Genomic DNA, 7,786 nt, shown 5'->3' on the forward strand with positions numbered 1-7,786 from the left:
AATCATCAATTGTGTGGGTACCTATTTTGGTAAGAAAGTAGGCACAAAAATCTCTTATCTTATGAAGCAGGTATTATTATCTCCATTTTAAAACTGAAACTCTGAGAAATTGAGCAAAGAGCAAGGTCACCCAGTTAGTAAATGCAAGTGCTGAATTCCAGTGCTTATTTCATTCAAAGGCCTGTGTCCTTTCCATGTTGCCCCCACGATCCCTTCAAGGGCCCCTGGCTGCCAGACCACTGCAGCAGCCTGAGACTGCATTGAATGGATGTGATAGAGACCCCAGCTTGTGGGGGCCCTCAGGCAGTTGTGGATGCTCTTGTCCGTTGATGGCTGACTTTATTCTCCTGTTGACTGAGAGGACAGTGCTCTCAGGAGTCTATGTTTCTACTGTACAGGGGACTTTTTGTTGACCCTGGGTGACCATCTTTTGGAAACTCTGATGAGTCACAGGTATGAACAGATGTTTTGGGAACCCATGTGACACTTGTCTGGTCTCTTGTACTGGGTGGCTGTGTGCTCCAGGGAGGGACCAGGCCTCTACTGGAGATCCACTCTGCTTACAAGTGACTCAGACCAGGCCAGTGGCATGCTTTTATCAGTGAGAAGGAAAAGTGTGCTGGAGGTGTCCAAGGAGACCTGCCTCACCAAGGATCCACCATCTGCTGTAAGAAGAGGCTGGTCCCACTTGCTGCCCAACTCCTGGGGGCACCAGACCTGGAGTCCATGTGAACAGAGCCCCACGGAGCTGGACACACAGAAAGAGGGTGAAGGGTGTCCCCTGGAGCTGGGTGCACAAAGAGAGAGCTTGACTTTCCAAGTGAGTCACTGGAAATTTCCAATCCCAACAGCTGAATAAGGATTTTTAAGCCAGAACTTTCTAGGCCTTGAAGACTTTCTGGTTAAACTGCTGCTCCCTACTTAACAGAGCCAAGTTCTGGTCTTAAACGAAGGGCATGCTAAAGCCCTCATGAGAGGATAAATGTCTTCAGTCTGGAATCAGTGGGAGGCTCAGGTGGGATCTTGTGCCATTGGTGGAGCAGTCACAGACCCGGGATCCAGTGAGTGACCCAGTTCCTGAGCTGACCGATGCAGCTGCAGGGCTCGGTCTCTGTCTTTCCTCTGGGACTTTGATAACTTCCTCAGGAAGTTCATCTGGAGGAGTCAGCTTCCTTAGCTGACATCATTGTGTCAGTTTGTCAGGATGGGGACAACTCTGTCCCTCCTGACTCTACTGGTTGGTCCCCACCTCGTCACAGGACAATCCTTGGTATCCTGGTCTGCCTCAGCTAATCTGCTGGGAGTGTCTCAGCTTGAATCCAGTTCAGAAAGGTGCCAGCTGATTTCTTTGAAGAAAATACAATAGAGCAAATTATTTTCAGTGGGTTTTTCTTAAAAAAACCCAACTTTCCTCTCCACTTAATGCAATTACACAGATGAGGACATCCCTGAAGAGCACGCACACACACACAAATCCCAAACCAAACACAATCCTGACACCTGGGCTGACCACTGTTAAGACTTCGTTTATGTATTTATTTTCCCTCTCCTTAGTTTAATATTATTATTATCTTTAAAAGGACGACCACGTCTATCGCGACGATTGTCAGTCACCATCATTCATCACTCTTGCTCCGGATAATTGTGGTTGCTGTGCACACCAGTGAATAGTGTCTCTCTGCTCACAGTGGTGTCCCATCAAGTGAAGGTGACTAAGTGTGTGTACTAATGTGACAATGCACACTGCTTGTCCTGGGCTGTCACTGTACCACCTGGGCCCCTTCCATAGGGGATTGGTTTTTACTTTTTGATAACAGTCATTTTAACAAGTATGAGGTGGTTTTGACTGACCCTTCCCTGATGATAAGGGAATTCATACGTCTTTTGAGAAATCTTGATGAGGCTCTTGTTCGAGGGTGGTACCAGGCCTTGTTGCCCAGGAGGAAATCAGAATGCTGTTTCAAAAAGCAAAAAAAAAAAAAAAAAAAACAACAAGTGCAGGTGAAGAGGTGGAGAAAAGGGAGGGGTTGTGCACTGTTGGTGGGAAGGCAAATTGGTACAATTATGAAAAATAGCATGTGGTTCCTCAAATTAATAAAAGTCAAAACTACCTGACGGTTCAGCAATCCCATTTCTAGGAATCTATCCAAAAGAAATGAAATCAGTATCTCAAGGAAATATCTGCACTCCATGTTTATTACAGCACTGTCATGGTAGCCAAGATAGGGAAGCCAACTAAGTGTTCATCAATGGATGAATGGATTTAAAAAAATGGGATATGTGGGCTTACACACAATGGAATATTATTTAGCTTTGAAAAGGGGGAATTCTGACATTTTTGGCAACATACAGGGATAAACCTGGAGGATATTATGCTAAGTGAGATAAACCAGACACAGATGTGTGGAATTTAAAAAGGCAGAGAGTAGAAGCAGAGAATAGACGAGGGGAATGGAAGAAATGGGAGGATGTTGATCAAAGGGTACAAAGTTTTAGCCAGGCCTGGTGGCTCATGCCTATAATCCCAGCTACTTGGGAGGTGAAGATCATGAGGATAATGGTTCAAAGCCAGTCTAGGCAAAAAGCTATGGTGATCCCATATCAACTAACATGCTGAGAGTGGTGTTGCATACCTGTGATCCCAGCTACTGGGAGATGTAGGAAGGAGGATTGTGGTCCAAGGCCAACCCTGGGCAAAAACTTGAGATTTGAAAAACAACTAAAAAGCAAAAAAGGGCTGGAGGTGTGGCACAAGTAGTAGAGCGCCTGCCTACCAAGTGTGAAGCCCTGAGTTCAAACCCCAGTACTGCCACACACAAATCCTGCCGCTCTAACGAACAGCACGTGCCTGTGACTACACCACCACGTTGTATGTGGAGATTTGCTAATGAGGGGATCGTAAGTGTTCTCACCGTGCACACCGAAGGTTGTGGCTGGCTGGGGTGGTGGAGATGTTAGCACACTTGGTTGTGCACTCACTTCACCATGTGTACATATGTCATGAGAGCACATCGTATACCTTGAATCATACAGTTTTTATCAACTATATTTCAGTAAGTAGGTGACCCAGGCCTTAGCCAGTTAGAGCCTTGGAACAGACATGGGGAGCATGGAATGGTGGGAGGTGCTGGGGGCTCCGAGAGCAGCTTATGAAGTCCTGGATTTTGGCGAGAGGAGTTGGGGCCTTGGAGCTGTTGAAGATGGAGCATCTTCCTTGCCACCTGCCATCCGGCCTCTTGCTGGATCTTCTAAGCAGAGTCCTTGCTGCGTCCCAGCTCAGCAGGCACCGACCACCCAGGAGTCAGGTCTTTTTAAATATCCACAGGACTTGAAGCTCCTCTTGACAAGGGGAAGGGTACAAACTGTCCCTGTTGGCACTGGTGACCTTTGGCGGTTAGGTACCCGCTTCCCTGCCTGGCACTGTGCAGCAGTCCCATGCATGCTGAGCTCTGTGAGGACATGGCTCACTCCAGTCACATTGGCAGCCCAGGACAGAGGTGTCCATGAATATGCCCAGTTCGGCTTGGAGCTGGAAGTGCCCAGTTAAATGCAGGACACCGAAGAGGGTTTGACCCTTTCGGTCCTGTCTTCATGCAGCTCACCATCTTAGGACTAAAAGCATACAAAGGATTATGTACCCTAGTGAAGTTCTGATCATAACACCCTCTGATTACATGTGCTCCTGTGGCATGGTGTCTGATCACTGCCTTAAAAATCAGCAGCAATACTGTTGACAGATGGTGTAATGAATGTGGCGTCTAAGATTAGCTGGAGAAAAGTCGGTTTACAGAAAGGCCACATTCAGCTGTAATCAGCAGATAGGAAGTCTTCTGTCCCCAAGAGTGATACTAAAATACACGAATTTGTCTTTGTTTATGGTTCCTGACACAGAGCTCCTAAACCCCTTGGAATTTTCTGAGTGATAAGAGTACTTTTGGCTTGCTAAGGACATGACTCTTGGCTGAGGATCCCCTAGGTAGTGTTAAGACAGGGGCTGATCCCCAGAAAGACCAATCATGATTAGAGGATAGAACTTTCAGCCCTGACTCTGGATCTTTGGGAAGGGGAGAAAGACCAGACATTGAGTTCACTACCAGTGGTCAGTGATTTTTCAGCCTACATAATGGAGCCTCCAGAGAAACTCCTGTGACAGAGTCAGCAGCTTTCAGGTTGGTGAACCCATTGAGATGAACCCAGAGAGGACAGGGAAGATCTGTGCCCCTTGCCTTATACCTGCCCTCTGCATCTTCCATTTGGCTTTTCCCCGAGTTATAGCCTCTATAATGAACTGGTAATAGCAAATAGAGCACTTTCTGGAGTTCTATAATTTGTTCAAATGATTGAACTTGAGGATGGGGTTGAGGGAACCGCTCAGGCTTTATAGCTCATTGGTCAGAAGTACAGGTGGTCTGGACTTGCCACTGGTGTCAGAAGTGGGTTGGTACTGAGCCTCTATCCTATGGGATCTGCACTAATCAGGTTGTCAACATCAGGGTTGAACTGAATTGAGGGACATCCATTAGTGACTGGAGAGTTTGGGAATTGACTGGTGTGAGGCAAAAGTCCACCCATTTAACATCAGAAGTGTGAGTAAAGCTGCTTCAGATGGAGGGAGGCAGCTGTCCACCTTGGCACCTGGCCCTGGCACGGTTGGACGTGTCCCCAGGCTGGGCTGTCCTTGTTATTCAGTTGTATTGGGAGCGATTCTTCTTCTCATCGTGAGTACCAGTGTAACGGGGAGCTTGAAAGCCGCTTTTGCTGAGGAGCACCAATCCTTACGTGGGCCCAGGAATGAACTAAAGGCAGGAAATGTGATTGAGATGCCTCTTTTCCATAAAATGGAAGAATGAATTGACAGAGGGGAAAATGTAACCAGGACCACAAATTTACCTTTTTGGATAGCCAGTTTATTGCTGGTCATTTTACTCTGTTTGTTGATTAAGCTAACTTTATTTTCCTGTTTGTATAATTGCTGGAGAATCCAGGAACAAAGATGAATTCCCTTTGCGCTCCAGTTAGGCCAGGCAGATCTCTACCCCTTATCTCTCTCTGACCACCAGAGTAGCAAACCTGCCAGCCATGACTTCAGAGAAGTGGAGCTGGACACCTGGAGAATCAAGGCCAGCAGCCATGGTGACCATGTATCAGGTCACGTAGTCAAGGTGAGCCCTGAACTCCCTTTCAAAAGGCTGACTTTCCCTATCTTCCTCTTCATCTGATGAATAAGGAACCTTATTTCTTTTTCCTCAAAACCCTGCTCCATTATTTGTAAATGGTAAATTGGCATGGAGGCTGGGGGACTGGTTTTCTGGTAACACCAGATCTCACTTTTTGAGGGGTGATCAGATTTTCATAGAAAACATTCATCCAAACCCAAACAAGAAAAGCCTGCAGGCTCTTGGGGACCTCGGTCAGGCTGGGTTTCTTGGGGCCCGGAGAGTTTTTCTCCATCTGATCCTGGACAACAGATTTAATGCAGGAAGGGAAAACCCAGCGATGGGGGAAGTTAAAAGACAAGGAAGCTAGCTGGCCGCAGAGCTGACCCCAGTGATTCATTCACAGCGTGAGTTTAGCTCTCTTGGCTCAGAGGTTATTGGTTTTTTAAAAATGTGATTCTGACCTATTCATTTAAGAGAATGTGCTTTCACAAGATTAAGGAAACTGAATATTAGAGAAAGAATTTTTATCATTTGTACCCCTCTACTTTGAAAAAGGATTTTGAGATGGTTAAAAATACCACAAGACAGTGAAAATAGAGATAGAGAGCCAGAGGTCAGGGGCCTGGGTGAGCTGGAGGAATTTAACTTTCATTCCAGAAGGTTCTAATTCTGACCCCAGAGGAAGTGGTGACAGACTGTGTAGCTCACAATACCTGAATTGAAGGAAATGGTAGAGACGAATATTTTCCAGACACTGAATTTTATGAGGGGTTGTGTATGTGTGTGTGTGTGCATGTGTGTGAAATCTCATACGAAGGGCATGAAAATGTCTCTGCAGTGACTTTGTCAAAAATATCAAAACTTAAACCAGACTGAAGATAGGTGGGCAGGCCTGGCTTGCAGCTTGACCTGAGGTCTGGGCTTTCTCTGAGCTGCTATTCCTCCCCCGACCCCTTTCCTATTTCACAAGGTGACTAAAGGCAAAGAGAAGCCTGAGATAAAGTTGTCATCTCACAGGGCAAAACAAGCTACAGGATGAGCTGACACTGGAGTTAAGAGAACATGGAGGAAAAAGTGAACTTGCAACAGAAATAATTATAGACTTAAGATGGCTGGTGACCACAGATGCAGGCAAGACAGGACGGGGTTTGCACTCGGCTTTGGTCTGGAGCACTTACACCAACATTACAAAGGAATTGTGTTCAGGCAGCTCACTAGCGGACAAAGATAACAAAAGAAGTGATTTTTTTCTCTTCATGAGTGCCAGCCAGAAAAAGAGATGGTAATTACCAAAGAGATGGATTTGACCTTTGGGTAACAGAGTAGAAGAAAAAAATTAACTCTTTCCAGCTTGGAGTTTAGGATGAAAAAGCCATCAGAACTCTTGTTCTCTTGAGGCAAGAGCCTCTACATCAGACCTCATGGTTGGGAGGGACCCCAGCAAAGTCCCGTCCTGGCACATTGACCTGTTGACACCAAGTGCTCTGCAGGACTGGTGGGAAGCCTCTGGAGGCAAAGGAGTCAAGATGGGGAACTGGTCTACCCTGGAGACGGTGAAGAGGCTCCACCTACCAGAGCAGGGGTACTTTGAACTCAGAATATGGGTCTTTCAGGATTTCTGTGTGGCTTTAGTCTTTAAAATCTGAGACTTGTTCATTTCATCAACCTGTGGGATGAGGTGTTTCATAAGATGCTACCACCACAGAGGGCACAAGCAGATACATCCCTGCTCCTGTGTCCTCAGAGTGAGAGCTCAAGGAACACAAAATTCTTCATTACTCATATTTCACACACACTCAAGAATATTCAAGAACATACAAGGATGAGGAGAGTTAAATCTTAACTTTTCTTTTTATTCATATGTGCATACAATGTTTGGGTCATTTCTCCCCCCTTCCCCCCCGCCCCTTCCCCCTCCCACCCCTCCTCACTACCCAGCAGAAACTATTTTGCCCTCATCTCTAATTTTGTTGAAGAGAGAGTATAAGCAATAATAGGAAGGAACAAATGCTAACTAATTTTTTAGATGTCTTAGCTATCCTCACCCCTCCCTTGTGTGCTCTCGCTGTTATCATGTGCTCAAAGTCCAATCCCCTTGTTGTGTTTGCCCTTGATCTAATGTCCACATATGAGGGAGAACATCCGATTTTTGGTTTTTTGGGCCAGACTAACCTCACTCAGAATGATGTTCTCCAATTCCATCCATTTACCAGCGAATGATAACATTTCGTTCTTCTTCATGGCTGCATAAAATTCCATTGTGTATAGATACCACATTTTCTTAATCCATTCGTCAGTGCTGGGGCATCTTGGCTGTTTCCATAACTTGGCTATTGTGAATAGTGCCACAATAAACATGGGTGTGCAGGTGCCTCTGGAGTAACGTGTGTCACAGTCTTTTGGGTATATCCCCAAGAGTGGTATTGCTGGATCAAATGGTAGATCAATGTTTAGCTTTTTAAGTAGCCTCCAAATTTTTTTCCAGAGTGGTTGTACTAGTTTACATTCCCACCAACAGTGTAAGAGGATTCCTTTTTCCCTGCATCCTCGCCAACACCTGTTGTTGGTGGTGTTGCTGATGATGGCTATTCTAACAGGGGTGAGGTGGAATCTTAGTGTGGTTTTAA

The sequence above is a fragment of the Castor canadensis genome, chromosome 1 (genome assembly GCF_047511655.1).
Source record: "Castor canadensis chromosome 1, mCasCan1.hap1v2, whole genome shotgun sequence".
In the NCBI taxonomy this organism is placed as follows: domain Eukaryota; kingdom Metazoa; phylum Chordata; class Mammalia; order Rodentia; family Castoridae; genus Castor; species Castor canadensis.